This window comes from Lontra canadensis, unplaced genomic scaffold (genome assembly GCF_010015895.1).
Source record: "Lontra canadensis isolate GAN:19392208 unplaced genomic scaffold, GSC_riverotter_1.0 scaffold35, whole genome shotgun sequence".
Lineage (NCBI taxonomy): Eukaryota > Metazoa > Chordata > Mammalia > Carnivora > Mustelidae > Lontra > Lontra canadensis.
In genome coordinates this window covers 18,175,975-18,196,659 of record NW_022631029.1, presented here as the reverse complement: position 1 = coordinate 18,196,659, position 20,685 = coordinate 18,175,975, and the positions used below count along the sequence as shown (strand labels likewise).

At 41.6% G+C, this 20,685-nt stretch overlaps 1 long non-coding RNA gene across 1 annotated transcript in view; it reads left to right on the top strand.

Moving 5' to 3' along the window:
• The first annotated feature begins 680 nt into the window (after positions 1-680).
• The window catches only part of LOC116874015, a 644,216-nt gene continuing 624,211 nt past the window's right edge, over positions 681-20,685 (top strand). Inside the window, exon 1 of the long non-coding RNA XR_004383921.1 lies at positions 681-828. This is a non-coding gene — a long non-coding RNA (uncharacterized LOC116874015). The remainder of the gene's footprint in view (positions 829-20,685) is intronic.

Genomic DNA, 20,685 nt, shown 5'->3' with positions numbered 1-20,685 from the left:
TAGAGATACTGCAGAGAGCAGAACAAAAATCTTCATCTGCATGGATCTTTCATTCTGGAGGACAAGACGATTAAAAAAGATAGATAAATGAATTATATACAGTGTTTGGGAAGGAAAAGTGCTAAGTAGAAAAACAGCACGAAGGGAGAAAGGAAGGGACAAAGGAGTTTGCGGTGCGATTTTAGTTAGGATTACAACAAGGCCGAATGTGGTCGTAAAGTGGATCAAGTAAAGGTCTGCAAGCCCGTTGTTATGAGAAAAATATAAAGAAAAGAAGACTTGAGGATTCAAGAGCGATCCAAAGTGGGTAGAGGAAAAGAAAGAAAATCCAGCCAGTGTGTAATTGGCGCGTTTGTGTGTGTGTGTGTTGTGGGGGGTGTAAGTTAAACACGTTTAGGAGGAAATAAGGAGGTAAAAAAGCAGCATAGCCTGAAGAATTTTATTTCTTTTAACCATTTGGAAAAAAAGAAAGATTTATTACAAAAATCCCTTTCCCAAGGGATCCTCACCTCAGCTGCTCTCCTGAAACAATCTTTCTCACCCCTGTATCTGAGTTATTGCCATTATAGCTTCTGATTGGCCTGGTGTAGGCTCATACTTTATGCATATTGGCCCTCGCTTCTGTCCTCAGGCCAGCGGCCATCTTAGATCCCGCCCCCGCCGCGGCGCCATCTGGGAATTGTAGTACCTTCTCCGTCCCGTCGCGGGACTTTTGCCCTCCAGTTCCCGGTTCCCTCAGGCCGCCTCCCCAGTGGGCACACGCCCAGGCGCCGTGCCCCGCGCTCCCTCCCTCTGCCTTTCACTTCCCAGCTGCCAAGATCTTGGAAGGTAGGGGCAGGGGGCAAACCCCAGTAGAAGAGTGTTTCTGGGGTGCGGGTCTTGATTTCCACGCGCGTCTGGTCTATATACCCACAGTCCAGTGGGGCGGGGTCTGGGTCGCACAGCTCCTTGGGGAGGGGGTGGTGGTGTGTCTGCCCGGAGGACCCTCCCACCCCCTGAACTTGCAGGACCCATTCTGACCAACAGCCCTAACTCTAACTCTTCCCTCATCTGCTGCATAAGGGGGTAAACTGAGGCATGGGGCCACTCCAGCGGTTCCAGGGACGCCCCAGCACCCAGACCTAGTGGTGTAGTTGGCACTGGCCGCTTTTGCAAGGTTTGCCAGTGTCATAGGCAAGTAGCAGGAATCGCTGCCCCAACAGAACTGTGTCAAACACCCAGCGCTGGGTTCCCGAAAAAAGGTGGCTGAACACGTGCCTCAAAAAGGAGCCAAGTAGGTAGAGGGAAGGCAATATTTTGGGAGGGAATCTTAAATTTGATACTTAAAAAACATTTTAAAAAGCACTGAATGCTTTATGGTGGGGTAACTCAATGAGTCCAAACTCGTTTGGGCTATTTTATGGATTAATACAGTTTTATATAAAAATATGCGGGGATTTTAAAGGTAAATCGTGTAACGCTAGGGGAGGGTGGTTGGAGAGAGGAGTCTGGTTAGTGGAACCGGAGTTGGAGCCTCCGCCCTAGGATCAAATTCTCCATCTGGTGTATGACCTTGGACCAGCCACTCACAGTATTTTATCTTGGAAAAAAGAGCTTAAAGATCTCTGGCCAAGTGGCCCAAGGATGCTTGCTGGAGCTGAAAGCTAAATGAGGTCTTGTTTGTGAAAGTCTGCCACTTGCAAACTTACTACTTTATTACTCCGGATCCCTCAAGATATGTGCGGGGACCAGCAGAAAATGATCCTAGTGGTTGTTGTAGAAAAGCTCTGACCTGTGCTGGGCCTGGGATTACTAAAAGCCGCCCCTAGTCGCACCGGTGAAGCCGGGTGTGTCTGAAAGCTCCCTCTCGGGCTCCATTTTACCGCCGGCATCCTACGTAGCGGAGGCGTCTGGGAGTTGGAGTCCCGCTGAGTGTTTCCCGGAGGGCTGGTACTCTATCTCCCAGCGTGCCATTTGGTGCGGCGAAGTGTCTCCTGGGAGTTGAAGTCTCACTTCGGCCGTTTTGTGGATCAGCTCTTTGACTGGGAACTACAACTTCCATGTGGCCCTGCGTTCTTGGCAGCCAGCCTCTGTGTCCACCTGCTGTGAGCCTGGACTAGAAAGATGTTCAGGAAAACTCTTTTGTTGTTGGGGAGTGGAGAGATAGGTCTAGTAAAGATCTCGTTTATTATGGTTGTCGTCGTTGTCATGGATTGTATATGCTGTTACAAGTGTTAGGGGAGAATTGAATATACTTTTCCAAGTGTTAGGGACTATGCATGCTTTCAAACGCAGCAACACTAGACTTTTTACAGAATGTTCACATTACTTCTTTTCATAACACCGTATCTCCCATCTGTAGATGAGGAAAAACCTTGAGAAGTTGATTTGTCCTCGGTCACACATCTAGTAATAAAATAAAATAATAAAATATATGTGTATTATTAATATATATTACAGTTTTAATTTAATCCTCTCAAAAAACTATATGAGACACATAACCATTTAATATGCTTTTCACATATTAGAAAACTAAAAGTTTTAGTTAGGCAACTAAGGTTAAGCAACTTGTCCAAATTAACTCAGCTAGGGAATAGACCTACTCAGTAACCCTATCTGTTTTAACAGTCTCTGCTTAAGAAAAGACCCCACCTAGGGCACCTGTGAGGCTCAGTTGGTTGAGCATCTGCCTTCAGCTCAGGTCATGATTCCAGGGTCGTGGGATGCAGCCCCACATCAGGCTCCTTGCTCAATGGGGAGCCTGCTTCTCCCTCTCCCACATCCCCTGCTTGTGCTCACTCTCTCTGTCAAAAAGGAAAAACAACCCCCCCGCCAAACCCCAAAGACCCCACCTAACAGAGCGGGAGGGAGTCAAGTGTTTCTGAGTACAGAATTTGGAATCTTTCCATCATACCATGTTTCCTCTGTAGTCAGACTAAATGTTAGAGCTGCAAAAACCTTTGGGATCATTTAAATTTAAGGCAAAGATCTTGTAACAGTTCCTGGCATATAGTAAAGGTTCCATAAATGTTAGCTATATATAGCTTTTTAATACCTTTATTTTAGAGGTTAGGAAAGTGGCCCAGGTGGTAAGGCCATTTGCCCAAGGTCACACAGTTGGTTTGTGTCAGAGATGAGACTAGACCCAAGTGTCTTATTTCCAAGTCCAGGGTTATTTTCATTCTACCAGCAGTCAGCTAGAAGGAGCACCAGATATGAAGCTGTTTAGATAATGGTTTCTCTTATAATTTGTTCTTTGTAGGCCAAAGGCTAGTACCAATTGTTTAAAGCCTCTTATCATATTATTTGTAAGGTTGTAATGTTTCAACAATTCAACAAAAGTTTTTTGAGCATCTTTATATGCTCGTATCTCTTCAGGTGCAGGGGCCACGTGGATTAAAGTAGTTAATGGGTTAGGGCTAGAAGGACCTGAGGAGAGGGATCCATGGTCTTCATCTCATGCCCTTTCTGCAAGGAGACAGGTTTCTGGAGGCGTTGTGGTAATGTATTTGACCTTTCAGGTTCATGATTTCTTTTACTTGATGCTCTCTTCCTATCCTTATCTCTGTAAATGTTTGATGGAATGCTTTAGGAAATGTTTCTATACTCCTCTCTTTATTTGTATATATGTGTGGCTTTAATTGTTCCCTTTATATTTTGGGAATATCTTGTTTTGGCTCCCAATGCTTTTTTCTCTTTTGGTCTTTCAGACCCTTAAGAACAAAATCCGACACTGTGTTTGAATTCATATAAGTTACAGTCTGACCCTCTAATATGGGATATCAGAAAGGAACACACAAGTTGTTTGAATTATGTAAAACTTCTATTTTAGAAGATACATTGTCCCTTTCAATTATGTATTTACAGGTAATAAAGGAGGTAACTCATCTCCTGTGTGTGAAAGCTTCTTTCTATGTAGTTATAATAAAGTAACATTTTGTAAATTATTGGCTAAACATTCCTGAAACAGTCACTATGGGAGATGTTCTCACTATCCCCTCCTGTAGCCCCCTGCCCTGTCTCTCAGCTAACAGTCTGATCATTCAGGTTTCAGCACATGCTGACCACTGGTAGATACTGAAAAAATATTTATGTAGTTGCATTCATAAGCATCCCTAAGCTCTGTTCCCACATCTTTTTCTTGAATCTCTCTTAAAATAGAAATGCTTTGAAATATAAGATGTAGCAGGTTGCTTTCCTTTCAATGTCTGTATTGTGAAGAAAAATCTCAGCCTTTGAGGTCATCTTCCAAGGGGCTGTTTCCTTGGGAATGTCCATGTCTGTGATTTCTTAGATGAGAAAGTGATCCAAATAGCAAAACATGGCAAAGAAACCATAGAGAGTGTTAGTCTGGAGACCTATGATTTAAATCTCAGCCCTGCCCTAAGAGGCAGGTTACTTAGCCATTGGCTTTTTCTATAAAAGAGGAATAATAAGCATTTCTCCCTCATAAAGTGAAGATACAGATTAAATAAGATAGTTATTTATTTATTTATTTATTTTCTGTCTTATTTCATTTTTTTATTGATGTATAATGTATTATTTGCTTCAGGGGTACAGGTCTGTTATTCATCAGTCTTAAAATTCACAGCACTCACCATAGCACATACCCTCCCAAATGTCCATCTCCCAGCCACCCCATCCCTCCAACCCTCCTCCCCTCCAACAACCCTCAGTTTGTTTCCTGAGATTGAGTCTTTTATGATTTGTCTCCCTCTCTGGTTTCATCTTGTTTCATTTTCCCTTCCCTTCCCTTATGATCTTCTGTCTTGTTTCTCGAATTCCTTGTATCAATGATATCATATGATAAATGTCTTTCTTTGACTGACTTATTTCGCTTAGCATAATACCTTCTAGTTCCATCCACATCATTGCAAATGGCAAGATTTGGGGGGTTTTGATGGTTGCATAGTATTCCATTATATATATGTACCATATCTTCTTTATTCATTCATCTGTTGATGGACATCTAGGTTCTTTCCATAGTTTGGCTATTGTAGACATTGCTGCTATAAACATTCAGGTGCACATGCCCCTGGATCACTACATTTTTTTTTTTATTCAAAGATTTTATTTATTTATTTGACAGAGAAAGATCACAAGTAGGCAGAGAGGCCTGCAGAGAAAGAGGGGGAAGCAGGCTCCCCACTGAGAGCAAAGCGCCCAATGCGGGCCTTGATCACAGGACCCTGAAATCATGACCTGAGCCGAAGGCAGAGGCTTAACCCACGGGGCCATCCAGGTGCCCTTGGATCACTACATTTGCATCTTAGGGTAAATAACCAGTAATGCAATTGCTGGGTCATAGGGTAGCTCTATTTTCAACTTTTTGAGGAACCTCCATACTGTTTTCCAGAGTGTCTGCACCAGCTTGCATCCCCACCAACAATGTAGGAGAGTTACCCTTTCTCCACATCCTCGCCAACACCTGTCGTTTTCTGACTGGTTAATTTTAGTGTTTTTAAAACTTTGAGTGTGTTGTCAGGCACTCAGTAGCTTGTATTCAATAGACGAATAGTAGCTCTTATTTTTATTATTAATGTAAACAATATATGAAGATATATCACATTTATTCACCATTTAACTTGAGGAAGTTATCTGCTTTATAAAAGGATTTGCCATTTGGTTTCTTAGAATAGCAATGTTGGCCATCCCATTTAAAGTGTGAAGTTATCCACAGCTTTGATAATCGATCTTGTCAGCACAGTGTTACTCTTTGTGTGTGTAGAGAAATGGTGAAGCTTTTGACTTTTTGTTGCCCACTGAGAGGTCCCTGATCTATGGTTCCATCTCTATAATGAATCTCATATTGAAAAGTGGCCTGCCTCTGTTGGTGGGGCCTTCTGTCTACTTCTGGAAAGTACTGGGCCTATTCCAGGTGTCTCAGGGTTAAAGTGAAACAGTCATCACCCTGTTGGTGAATAACCCCAGGGCAATGGACATGTGAGCGTGGCAGGTTGTCTCTCTAAGTCTGACAACTGCAACAGCCATGAGGTTACTGATAAGGAGGTGAGTGAGAGAAGAGAGGTGGTGTGAAGGACAGGGAAGGAAAGATGGAAAAGAGCAAAAAGCAGATGGGCAAAGGGATCAGCGGAAGCTCTGAGTAGCCAAAGCACGTCCTTACTCAGTGCATTTATCCTGCTCCAGCTCTGCACCAGGCACTGCACTGCTCTGCACGGGGGATACAGCAGTGAATGTGGCTGACATGGGTTGGTCACAGTGGTTGGTGGTGGTTAGTTTTAGGCAGGGAAGAGCTTAGAGGAAAGAAGGAAAGCAGGAAGGCAGAAAGGAGGAAAGGGAGGGAAGAATATAGGAAAGGAAGAGGAGGATATTGGGATTTGATGAGTGGAAGCTGATCTCTGTGTCTGGGGTATAAAAGTCACGGGAGGGGAGACATGGGGGAGGAATCGGGCTGCATAGGCAAGCACCAGCGATATTATGCAAAGTCTGGTTACCTGTACTGTAAAGGCATTCTAGACTTCATTCCAAGGGCATTTGGGAAACCACTTAACAGCCTTAACTGGGGGGGAGGGGCTCCTGGGTGGCTCAGTAGGTTAAGCATCTGCCTTCCGCTTAGGTCATGATCCCAGGGTCCTTGGACTGAGCCTCATGTCAGGCTCCCTGCTCAGCGGAGAGCGTGCTTCTCCCTCTGCCTCTGCCTGAGGCTCTGCCTACTTGTGCTGTCTTTCTGTCTCTCTGTCAAATACATAAAATCTTAAAACACACACACACACACACACACACACACACACATAACAGTCTTCACGGGGGAAACAAAATGATAGGATTTAGTTTTTAAAAGCACGGATGCAGTCAAGATGATGAATTTGTGAGAGAGAATTGTCCAAGTAGGCCTGTGTTTTTTAAGTGCATATAAATGTCCTGCCGATCTTAATCTGCAGGTTCTGATTCAGTGCATCTAGAATGGACCAGAGGTTCGGGATTTCTAACAGGCTGATGCTGCTGGCCTGTGGACTGTACTTTGAGGGGCATGTGCTGAGGAGACTCTTGGGCCATCTAGATGAGAGATGGTAGTGGTTCAGAGAATGGACCCCAGGGAGTCACAGGCCTGGATTCTAGTCTTGCTTCTTCTACCAGTCACTTACAGTGTGACTCTGGGGAGAGTGTCCTAGTCTCACGGAGCCTCAGTTTCCTTATTATCTGTGAAATGGAGATAATAATTCCTCTTGTAGAATGGCGTTTTGAGTTTTCATTGAGATAACACAATAGCTAGCACTCAAGAAATGGTAGCTTTGAATTTATTCTTATTGTTGTTAATAAATCTGGCAACTTCATGCACCCTGCTCCATGTTACCTTTTTTTTTTTTGTCATATTTTGAATACTAGGTGGAATAGATCACTTTTTTTTGGGGGGGGGGGGGGAGAGGGGGAAAAGAGGAAGAAGGAGAGGGAGAGAGAGAATCTTAAGCAGGCTCCATGCCTAGGGTGGAGCCTGGCACAGGGTCCGATCTCACAACCCTGAGATCATGACCTGAGCCAAAATCAAGAGTCAGTTGCTTAACTGACTGAGCCACTCAGGCACCTCTGGAATAGATCACTTTTAATTGTACTGTTTTTGTTTTTATCTCAAGTATGAAATGCTGAACTTGTTCAGTTCTTGGTAAAAGCTTGAGTATTATGGGCAACTGGATATATCTCTCCCGTGTAATTGAGACAGTTTAAATTTGATGGGAAAAAACCCTGGGATCCTTAAAGTACCATCTTCTATCTGATTATGATGGGAATTTGAGGCACTTTGCCTCCTCATGTAGATTTATTTAAGCCCAATTATAGTGCCTCCTTCTTTACATAATTTTAACCTGTTTGGATTGCTTTTCAACCAGTGGTTCTCAGTCCTTGCTACAAGTTCAAGTCACCAGGGGCTGGTCCCATCCAGAGAAATTGATTCAGAGTGCAGAGGGGAGGTAGGTATTGATATTTTCCTTTTTAAATTTCCCATGTGATTCTGAAGTGCATTTAGGAATGAGAACCACTGATTCTAACAACAGAACATCATGAAATGAATCAGGTACAATCTAACAGGTGAAAGGTCTTTGCAGGGAGATAAATATCTAGAAAATAGCATTTTGAAGTCTTTGGTCGTGAAAGAGATGATAAGCCTTGTCACAAAACTCTCCGGGAATTTGATGAACTAACTATAGGTTGTATCCTGGGTTTTCTTTGAAGTGAAATAGTGCACCCCTCTGTCCCCCTGTGGCCTGGTATCTCTAGGAGTGCTCACTTCAGTCAGGATTCTCAATTTTGTTTCAGGCTGTGTTTCCCTGCTTGATAATTTAGTTTGTTTTATTCTTCATAGCTGAAAAAAAAATACTATTAACCCATTAAAACTATGTTCAAAAGAAAGAAACTGAGTTACATGCTTTCATGAGCTGTGGCTTCATTACTGTAAAGGTTTAAACTGTTTTTCAGATAAACTACAACCCATTTTAACCAGTAACATTTTTAAAATTTTTATTAAAAGAATTTTTTTTTTTTTTTAGATTCAGTAAGTTCCATGCTCAGTATGGGACTTAACCAGTAACATTCCTATGTTCTAATTCAGTAGCCTGAAATGAATGCTTCTACAGACGCTGCCTAGTATAAATATTGGTTTCCTTTTAAATTTTTTATAGTTACCCTCGCACTCCATTTCATGGCAGAATAATTAGGCTAATTTGGTTAAGTGTCTTTTATTTGCTGGATTATCCATAACATATGGGAACCCTGTCCTTTTAAAAGTTTCTTTTTCCTTATAGAAAATGTATGTCCTTAGGTTTGTTTGTATCTGAATATTCATATTTAAAACCTTCTATCCAGCATCCAGGAGCATTCTTGGCCTGAATTTCTCTTACCCTGCACCATAATTTTGTTTTTCAGCCTTTCCTCAGATTTTTTTACCCACTAGGAAGTCATTTCACAATGTAGTAGTTTTATTTTTCTACTGTGTTGACTTAATAGAGTTTAATAGAGTTTCTCTCTATTAAGAGAGTGGGAAAAGCTGTTTTTGTTGGAGGGTTTAAAATAAAGTTAAAAAATTACATATTTTATGGATATTTTGTACATAGGCCAAGGTTTTCTTTTAATGATGTATAAGTAGGAATAGAAGATAAAAATGAGAAACTGGCTAAGAGGTTTGCAAAAGGCCCACATTGAGATATTCTGGAACTTAAAGACTATTTCTGAGTCTGTTTATGTGTTTATTAGTGTTCCTTATTATGGATTTACCTCTTTTTATTAACAATCAGTTTTCCATTAAAATTCAGTGTATTTTGCAGCTTCTCAGACCCACAGCTACTGGAGCTAAAACCCATCATAGATAATGTGGAAGTATCAGTACTCCCTCATGAGGTTTAATGCACGCATATTTTAGTTGGGCACAGTTTGGAGGAGAGTATTGTCTGCAGTCATTTAATCACTGAAGTGTGTGGTATATGGTAAGAACAAAATTTCATTTTCTGCAAGGCACATCTTCTTCCTGTGCCTTCATTTTTGGGGAAAAAAAAAAAACACAAAAACAAAAAAACAAAAACAAAAACAAAAAAAAACCCAGAACTCAATGCTGTCTTAAGTCTACACATTAAAGCAGGACGGTACCTGCGTGGTTATGCCAGAAGACATTTAAACGATGCTGGAAGCATGTCTGTGCTTGGAGCCCAGCGGACAGGCAGTGAAGGGGGGCTGGAACCTGCTGGAGTAAGGTTGTTTCTCTCAACCCTGGAGCCCGTGCAATTCCTGTTCGGGTTCTCCCAGGAATGAAGCTGGTGATGGAGAGGTAGTGATCCTAAGGTGGGCAGGAAAAAGCAACCAAGAGGTAGAAAGACCTGCAGAGCCTGTGAAGAGGTATGACAACAAAAAAGGTGGTTGAGTGCGGGGGAGGGGGAGATGGGACATTTTTTGTTTTGACAAATACGTCTGTGAATGGTGTCCTCCAGAGTTGTGCTGTGCACAGCTTGCCTGGTTGTTAACACAGATAGCCACCCTGATCAATGGGAGGTGTTGGAACCTTCAAAGAGAAGGGATCCTGTACCAAAACAACAGGTGGGCCCTGCGCTTGAGAATTGCAGTAGCTGGAATCTGCTGACTGAGCAGCTCTTAGCCAATGTCCAATGAAATCTGTAGCTGGGGCGCTCTCTTGGCCCCTTGGAGCAGGGCAAAAAGCTTCTTCTAAGCTACAGTTTCCTCTAGGTTCTTGAACTTCCAAGGGGCAACCAGCCAATACTTCCGTGGCCTAGAAGAATTAGCTGTGTTTGGCTTTTAGCACAGATGAAACGGCTGGGTCCAAATCCTGTGGGTTGGGCACTGGTTGGAACTGTACCCAAACTTCCTGGTGAGGCCAGAAGCTTCTGCCATTTCTTACAAGCTCCCAGGTGATGCAGATGCTGCTGGTCCATGGGCCACGCTTGGAAATCAAGATTCTAGTTCTTTATGGCTCCTACTATGTTTCCATTCTGTTTTAATGTCATGAATAGGATTGTTTAGAGTTCACAAATACATATGTCAGTCTGTTACAGGCTGAGGGTGATCTTGGGCAAGCTGTTTTGCTTTGAAGAATTTTATTTTCTTCTCCAGAATGGACATAGTCATATATACCTCATAGGTGTGTATGAATACAGTGGGATAATCTATATAAAATATTAGCACAGCACCTCTCATATAGTAATTTCTTAGTAAGTGTTTGCTTTTATTTTTATTATTGCTATTATATTTTACACTTTTATTATTTTTGAGCTCAGAGATCCAGATCTATAAACTTAGGTATGTGGATTTACCAGTTACCAGATGTGGGACCGTGGGTAGGTTTCTTGATTAAGTCTGTTTCTTCACCTTTAAATTGGGGGTTACAGTGGTCACTAACTATGGATGCTGTGAGGGTTGAATAAGGCTGTATGTATAAAGCCGTTGGCATGTATTACTTACTCTCATGATTATAACACTAATCACTGGATTTGAGGGTCTGCACAGCAGCTTCTGTTACTTGGCATTGGCCAGGTTTCTCTGAGACTCTCTTGGTCTGGTAGGAACTGCCCACACCAGTGGCAGGTTAAGTGGACAGTGGGCCCAGGATTTGGAAGTAGGTCATACCTGGAAGTTAAGGTCAGCAGGCAGGTGGAATGTGGAATGACGCCTGGTAACAGGTCCCCTAGCAAATCCTAGTTGATGCTGTTGCTTGCTCTGACCATGGAGCTTACTGGGCTCCTGCCTGGACAATCTCTGACCTGCCTAATATCCCAGTGTCTGAACCTAATCTCCAACTATATTCTTGCCAGTTCTTACTGCGTGTGAGTCATTCCCTTGCTCAAAACTAATGTATTCATTTGGGAAGCATTTACTGAGGCCTTTTGTATGTCAGGCACTGTGCTAGCTGTGGTTCTATGCTGGTGAACAAGGCAGCACAGTCACTGCTCTCAGGAGTCCAGTGGAGGAGATGGACAATGTTCAGGCCAACAAATGCAATTCTAAGATGCCGAGTACTGGGAAGGAAGAGTTGAAGGTACTGTGATGCTAAAAGGGGGTAGGGTAGCCAGAGAGGAGGAGCTGATATTTGAGCTGAGACCTAAGTAAAGGATGAGTGGGAGGCAGCCATATGAAGAACTAGTGAAGTGGTATTCTAGGCAGAAGGAATAGCCTGTACCCAGGTCTTATTTAGGGAAAGAGCCTGACATGCTCAAAGGGATAAAAGAAGGCCTCTATGGTAGACCATAGAGACTGGAGAGGGGCTGGCACTGTGTGAGGTTGGCTTGTCAGTGTAGGGCCTGGAGATCAAAGTATGGAGCCTGGATTATATTGTCTGGGTGATGGCTCTGTCCCTGAATCCCAGTACTGTGGTCGGAGGCTTGCTTTTTGCTGTCCAGACCTTCCTTCTGTTGACCCGTTGTTCTGAGCACCTACCTCCTGACTTTCTCCTTCCCTCTTGTCGAAACATTAGTTTTGGTCCTGGCTGGTGCTTCCCTAATGCCTGCCATCTCCATAGGCTTCTCTTTTACCTATTAACTCTCTCTCTGGATACTAGGTTCCATGTGTAGAACTCGGTCCCTTTTCATTTCAGAGCGTTTGCTACACCCACTTCTGGCTCTGATGGGCTAGCAGTCTCATCTCCCTCCTGAACTGACCCCTCTGCCATGTGGCAATAATGAAAATCAAGAACAGAGCCCTTGCTTTAGGGGTGCAGAGGAATAGAACAAAAGAGAAAAAGAAAGGAAGAAGAGCAGTTTGGGGTCTATTGATGGGTAGAAGAAGAGATAAGATACAATTTTTATAGGTTGGAAGGCAGGTTGAAGGAAGTTTGTTGAGATTCACCCAGTCTTGTCCCTTGTATTTACAAATTTGGAGACGTGGTTTTAGAGAGAGGAAGTGACTTGCTCTTGGTCACAGATGGAGTCAGAAGCAGAATGATGACCTTTTTTCTTAGTCCTCTTTAGGTTAGTTCCTGTGTCTTTAGCTTCCTTAACTTCTACTTTTTTACAGCTTTTGCTTAACTTCTAATTGTTGATCAGTGCTCTCTTCCTCTGACTGTAAGCTCAGTGAAGGCAGGAGTGGTGGCTATTTTGCTGATGCCCCAGCACCTGGTCCCTAACTTAGAATTTGATGTTGAACTTTGCACTGTGCTCCTACTTCTGGGCTCTGCTCCATTACTTCTTCAGTTAGCCAAGTCTTGGTTGCATGGGGGGCATGGGAAGGTGAAATCTGCTGAAGTCCTGGACTTTAGCTCCTCTTACCATTTCTTGAATTTTTGTACAGCCGCCCATTTCCTCCCCTTCATGGAGAGAGTGCCTTGTTTACTGTGTTACTATTGTCTATCTTCCCTCTTTAGAAGTTTGCTCTCTGAGGGCATGGACCTCAGGGAGCATGGTACTGGTTCCTTGCCCTGTCTCTGTGCATAAAGCAGCGCATGGCCTATGGAGGACAGAATGTTATGTCTCATCATTACCGTCAAGATCTGAAAGTCTAGGTTGCCTTGAAGGCTGCTGCTCCATGCAGATGGCCATTTATGCTGTACAGATAATGCTGGGAGTCAAGAAGGGGCTCCTAGGAAGGGAGCTGAGAGAAGAGCCTACTTTGGCTCTGAGGACGGACTCTTGTCTGCTTCTCATTAGCTGTATAATCTTAAGCAAAGTTCTCAACCTCTCTGCATCTCTTTTCTCTGTAAAATGCAGACTATAATACTATTTAGCTCTTGGTTGTGCGGATCCAGTGAGATGGTGGATGTGAAGCACAGTGCCTGAAGTGTGGTCAGCACTCAATAAATATCACCTTGATTAAACCAGGAAGGTGGCTCCATCTACTCTTGCTGGCTGGTCGTTACACGTGGGGGCCAGTTTGAAAATCAGAGCGACGTCTTTCCTGTCGTGCTGTGTTATTTGGTGGACTGTCATATTCTCTTTGGTCATCAAATAAATGTAGAGGCCATCAGTTTTGGCCGTATAAAGTTTGGTGGAAATGTTGATGAACATCAACCCAGGATTCAGCACACACAAAAAATAAATGCTCGTTGATGTTCAAGACAGAGGAATATAAATCAGAAAACAAACACATCCACCGTACTGTAATATTTAAATGCCTTCTCATAAACACTTAAGATTCTCATTAGTCCAACATCAGAAAAATGATAAATATTAATATTTGTCATCAAAGGAAAGCTTAGAAATCAAAGCAGAGTAAACAACCGTTGTATTTGAAGGATTACATAATACTGAATGAATTTTAATTGGACACCTCCAAAACTCTATTTTTTAAAAAATTTCTCCATGGGACAGTTTAATTATTTTTATCCATCATAAAAACTAGTAAAGCTGGGCGCCTGGGTGGCTCAGTGGGTTAAGCCGCTGCCTTCGGCTCAGGTCATGATCTCAGGGTCCTGGGATCGAGTCACGCATCGGGCTCTCTGCTCAGCAGGGAGCCTGCTTCTCTCTCTCTCTCTGCCTGCCTCTCTGTCTACTTGTGATCTCTCTCTGTCAAATCAATAAATAAAATCTTAAAAAAAAAAAACTAGTAAAGGTATGCATTTAGTCGGAAAAGATTCAGGGGACTTGCTTATTCCAATCACATTCTCAAAGACTTGGGCTGTTTTGTGTCTTGTGTCTGCAACAGAAACCATGTGTCCCAGAGCCACTCTCCTTCTCCAGATCTCCAGTTTGACTTCAGGAGACATACTGAAGTGGCACTTGGTAGATCATGAAAGGCACTGGGAGCTTCCTGTTTTGGCTATGGATTCCTTCCCCAGGCTTCTTTCCTCTTCCCAGTTCTGAATGCACCAGAAGCCTGTGCAGTAGTCCCTGGAGTCAACAGGAACAGTGGGAGAGACAACAGACTGGTGCCATCACTGTGAGGTGGTCAGGCTTTCCCTCTGCTGCTTTCACAGTGTCTGGTGTGGCTGACTTGGGGTGACAGGACCTTATTGTGTCCCTACAAGGATGTGGTGCAGGGAGTCAGGAGCCCTGGGTTTTCGTTGTAGCTCTCACTGCCTTATGCAAGTCTTGACCTCCCTTTCCACACCTGTATAAAGAGGGGCTTGGATCTGATAATTCTCAAGTCCTGTGCCTCTCCAACATCTTATAACCCCAGTGGAGAGCTTCAGGAATAGGTTAAACCCTTTGTTCCCTCTGCAGAGGGGCAGTTCCTTGGAGTGGCTGGTGTTGGGGCCAGACAAACTCATATCTCACCTTAGCTAATTTACTTTAGTTCTTAGTTTCTTATCCATTATTAGGAATAGTATGAGGTTGTCAGAAGCACAAGAGATGATGTTTGGAGATCCATTGCTGTGTTGTTATTATTGTCACGTTATGTTATTATTATATTATTATTATTATTAATTATGTTTATATCTGGACTCAGAACTTCTCCATCTCTTTGTGCCTCAGTTTTCTCATCTAAAAAAATGGGAATAATAAGACTGTACATCACTAGTTAATCATGAGAATGAGATAATACAGAAAATATGTAGGACACTTCCTGGTATACAATAAGTACCATACATATGTTAGTGATGATTTTAGCTCTCATTTTTATTATTATTCGCAATACATAGAGTGAAGTAGTGCTTTTTTGTAAAGAATAAGATAGGACAAGGCAAATGAGAGTAGTTAACTTCTCTGATGCACATTCTGAAGCACATTTTTGGTGGTCTAAAAGATCCACCATTTTCTCTAAGCATCTCCTTTAGCCTAGGGAATATTAAATAAATGATGTCAAATCTGTATTTCAAAGTCAAGTATTTATATCCAACAAGGGTCTTTAAAATAGGATACTGGAGCCTCTTCAAAATCATGTTCCATAAATACAAAGGCAATGAAACCAGTAACTAGAGAGGATATCTGCACCTCCATGCGTTCATAGCAGCATTATTTACAGTAACCAAAATATAGAAACAATGTAAGTGTCCATTGCTGGTTGAATGGATAAAAAAGTTGTGGTATACACACACACACACACACTGGAATATTATTCAGCCATAAAAAATGAGAATGGTTGGACCTTGAGGGCATAATGCTAAGAAATAAGTCAGATGGAAACAGAGAAATACTGTTTGATCTCACTTATTTGTGAAATCTAAAGACAAAAACAAAAACAAAACCCTAAACTAAACTCATAGGATGAGATCAGGTCTGTGGTTACCAGAGGCAGGGGGTAAAGGGAGTGGGGGAAGGAATTGGAAGAAAGTGGTTAAAAGGTACAAGCTACCAGTTAGTTATAAGACAACTAAGTCCTAGGGCCAACATGGACAGCAGGATCACTGGCACTAACACTGCTGAGTGTTATACACGGAGGGTAAGAGCCTAGATCCTAGGAGTTCTCATCACAAGGAGAAATTTTTTTTTCTTTTCTCTTTATTGTATGTATCTGACAGGATGGTTGTTAACTAAACCTGTTATGATAATTATTTCTCAATATATGTAAATCCAACCGTCATACTGCATACGTTAAGCTTATACAACGCTGTATGTCAGTTATTTCTCAATAAAACTAGAAAAGAGACAGATCTCTAGTGGGAGAATGGGGAGAACAGAAGATAACTGAAATGGTTGAATGCAGATACCTCTGGGGATGACAGCTGGGAAATAGGAAGAAACGAGGCAAGAGACTTTTTTTTTCCTAAAAGCTATGTATTGCCATTTGATTTGAACAGTTATTTACCTATAATAAATTTAAAAATATTTTGTTAGAAGTAAAACAAAACAAAGCAAAACAAAAGGAATCTAATGTTTCAGGTCCATGATCTATCTTCAAATATAGGTTGAAACTAAGTTAGAAGAGAGTTTACTTTTTATCAGATTACTGTGGTTCAGGAATGAAACTAAGACCTTTGTGTGGATTCTCTCATTTCATCTTCAGGACAACTCTATGAGGTAGATACTCTTACCATCTCCATTTACCCATGAGAAAACTGAAACTGAGAGGTTAAGTTAAGTGCTTAAGGACACCCTCCTGGCAAGTAGTAGGGCTGGGAATGAGGACCCAGGTCATGTGATTCAGGAGCTTGTGCTCTGCTAGCTGCCTTCCTCAGATGGTAGGAAGGTCAGACCTCCATGATAGCTACTGTTGCTGTATGATGAAGTCTAATGGATCAAGACAAGGATGTAAATGACTTGCTTTTTATCAAAGACACAGCACGTCAGCATTCATTTTTATTGTTTCCAAGATAATTCCATTTCATGTAGGGGAATGAATTTCAATATAGACTGGACTTATTTAAGGAAACATCACTATTTTTCTCAAATTGGCAGCATCACAACTGTATTTATGGAATTAAAGAAAACACACTGCATTTATATAATACAAGTTCACTTGGAAACCTAAAATTTCTTTATCTTTTTCTCTATCTTGGCTTACTGCTCTTGGTGTCGGTCTGTTTTTAAAACAAATATGAATTATTTCTTGTTAACGCCATCAGATCTGCAGGCAAATATTAGACTAAGTTGGCGTTCATGACACCAGCATCTTGGTCAGAGGGCCCAAATTATTCTATGAGAAGAGGTATTAAAAAAAAAAAACCACTTCTTATCAACTGCATAAGAAAATAATTTATTTTAGAAGATTTCAAAAAAATACTCAAAAAATAAAATGACATTGCCATTCCACCCCCTCATGATAGAACTATCAATAGAAGTGGATATGCTTTTTATCCTTTTTCTATTGCCTATGTATATTTATTTATTCTGTTAGTTTTAAAAATTGGGACCATACTTCACATATAGCTTTGTTACCTGTTTTTCACTCATCACTGTATTGTGTGTGTGTTCCCATGCCATTAATGACTACAAAGTACTCCACTCTTGGAACCTGCGATTATTTTTCATCCTATTCCAATTGTTTAGCATTAGGCTTTTCCCACCTCGATTTCTGATATATATTACTAAAGAATATTTGCATGGATGCATCATGACATCCATGATTCTTTTCTTAGGCCACACTCTCAGAAGGGGAAATGCTGGGTCATATTGTAAGTTGTAGGAGTAGTTCCCTAGTCTTTCCACACTTCACTGCAGGTAATGCTCCCTGTGCACCCAGACTCCCCACTAATGGCTTCTCCTGGGTTCTGTTTCCCAGGAATGTCAGAGAAGACCACGGAGCCAGAAGCTGGTGGGATCATTATTGTCACTCTTCAGGCTGGACTCAGTGATCAAAATAAACATGTTGGACTGCCAGGCCCGGTCTTCACATGGCCTTTATTAGTTAGTCTATTACCTTGTTGTCTCAGAATGCTTCCAGCTGCAAGTAACAGAAAACGCTGACTCACAGTGGCTCAAAAAAGCAGAGGATTATTTCTTCCCCAGAAGAAGAGACCTAGATGTATGGGGATTTGACGGGTGGATGGTGGGGTGGGGTAGGGAGGCTGGCTGTGGCTCTACTTCAGCAGCTCAGAGATGTCAAGAATGTATCTACAGTGTTCTTGACTTTTTCTTACAGGTCACAGGATGATGCAGTTGAAGCAGACGTCAGGCATGCGTTTAGGGAATCAGGGAGGGGTGAGGGAAAAGAGATGGAAGTGATACATTCTTGATCCTAGGAGTTGTTAGCCTGATTTTAAAAAGTGATGCTTTTTCCCCCCTCTTATTGCAGAAGTAATGTATGATCATTATAGAAAATACATTTCGCCCATAATCTTGCCACCAGGAGGTAATCACGGCTCTCATTTTGGTGTTTATCCTTCTAGTTTAGTTATAAGTGCACAAAAAAGTGGGATTACCCTTTGATGGACTGCCTCGTAACTGGCCTTTTTAATCAGCATCCATCTTCGTGCCTAGCACCTGGTAGAAGCTTTACAAATTTTACTGAAAAATTAATGAATGATTTCAAAAATACGCTATGAATATTTTTCTGTATTGCCAATTATTTGTTTTAGAGTATAATTTTTAACAGCTGCATAACATTCAATTATTTGAATGTTTCATAATTTCTTTGACTGATTCTCTATTATTTCACATGTGGACTTTTAAAAAATTTTAACTATGACAATTCTGTAGTGAACATCCCTCTGTGTGTGTGTATACAAATCTCTCAATATTTCCTTAGATAAATTCCTTTCAGAAGTGGAATCACTGGGTCCAAGGTCCAGTTATGAAGTCCTTGATGTATATCATCAAAGTGCCCTCTTTGTACGCACCATTTTATACTACTTACCACAATGTGAGTTGTTATAACGTTGTTTTAGGGTTTTTTAAAAATTTTGCAGTAGACTTAAAAGTTTTTTTTTTTTTCTGAGCAGGTAATATATTCATCTGGTTAAAAAATCAAAACAATAGAAAAATATATAAAGTTTTGCTGCTCTTGTGCCCATACCCCTATCTCTGCCCTATTTCCCTTAGGGTAGTCACTTTGATTAGTTTCTTTTGAACTTTTTTGGTATTTTTTAATGTACATAGGAAAATACGCATCTAAATTACTTTTCTTCCTTTTTTTACAAAAAAAGGGACATGCAATATACACCATTCTGTACTTCACTTTATTTGGTTTGACTGCTGTATAATGTTCTATTATGTGAATACTCCATAGTTTTGTTTATCTATTCTCCTGTCAGGCCTTATTTGAAACTCGTATCTTTTCAGCCAAACCAGGCCCAAATGAACTGCAGTATTCTGGCCCTGCGGCAATGCCACTAATAGGAGCAGGCAGCTATATCTTAATTTCCTAGCTCTACTGCCTGTGCTGCTGCACATTTTGACTTTGCCTCCCAGGGTGTAGTTGGCAGGGTCTGAAGTATTCCGAATCCAAGGAGGGAGAGAATTATAAAGGTAGGTTTCTCCTCTTTGAAGACCCATTGGCCCCCCTAGCTTGGCTTGTGAGATATTTCATTTTCTACTTTGGGTAAAGAACAACCCCTCCATTCTTATTCAAGGGATGGTGGCTCCCATAGGAAATAATGTGCTGTGTCCTTTTTTTTTTTTTTTTTTTTTTTTAAATATATCATGTATTATTTGTTTCAGGGGTACAGGTCTGTGAATCATCAGGCTTACAGACTTCACAGCACTCACCATAGCACACATCCTCCTCAGTGTCCATCCCCCAGCTACCCTCTCTCTCCCCACCTCACCCCGCAGCAACCCTCAGTTTGTTTCCTGAGATGAAGAGTCTCTTATAGTTTGTTTCCCTCTCTGGTTTTGTCTTGTTTCATTTTTCCCTCCCTTCCTCTATAGGGTGTGTACTTTTTAAGGAATTTCATGTCACAGTTCTGGCCCGTTGTGTCCTCCTTCAAAAAGCTCTAGGGAAGAATCCTTCCTTGCCTCTTCCAGCTTCTGGTGGCCCCAGGCATTCTTCGGCTTGTGGTTCTATTTCCTTCACGTGGCCTACTCTGTGTCTTTTCCTCTTCTGCTTGACAAAGACATCTTTTTTGGGGGCCACCAGAGACTTTGATTTTAGTGCTCAGATTCCTGAACCTGTGCTCTGCTCTACTGTGTCCTGGGAAGTGCCACAGAAAAAGGCTATTTTCTCTTCCAAATGATAAAAGAAAGGGGCTTTCTTGCTCAGTGCTGCCACTTTATTGTCCTGCACAGTGCCTTGTACAGTGCAGAGGAAGTGCTCAAATGGAACGTCTTCATCAGTGAGTGATACACTGACTATACGAAGGCAGGTTTTGTGTCTCTTTCTACTTTCCTCTGGGTTGAACCTCCCCAGGTACTTCAGTTGTCCCTTGTGTGAAGTTCAGAAACCTCCACCATTCTTGTTACCCTCCTGTAGGTACTTTCTAACTTGGCCAGTATTTCTCTTAAAATATGCCTTCCAGAATGAACTCTAGATAGGATCTAAGTAACAGGATTCTCATGGTTTGCATATAGTATTTTTTGTAAAGTATTCCTAGTTGTGAGGATTTGGAGAAAAAGGAATGCTCGTGAACTGTTTTTGGGAATGCAAACTGGTGCAGCCACTGTAAAAAATTGTATGGAAGATCCTCAAAAAATTAAAAATAGAATTATCATATGATCTAGTAATTCAACTACTGGGTATCTTCCCAAAGAATATGAAAATGCTGATTCAAAAAGATATATGTACCCCTATGTTTATTGCAGCATGATATTTTGCTAAATTATGTAAGGAACAGAACTGTCTATTGGTAGATGAATGGATAAAGAAGATGTGGTATATATTCACAATAGAATATTACTCAGCCATAAAAGGGAATGAAATCTTGCCATTTACAACAACATGGGTGGATCTGGAGGATACAATGCTAAGTGAAGTAAGTCAGTCAGAGAAAGACAAATACCTCTCACT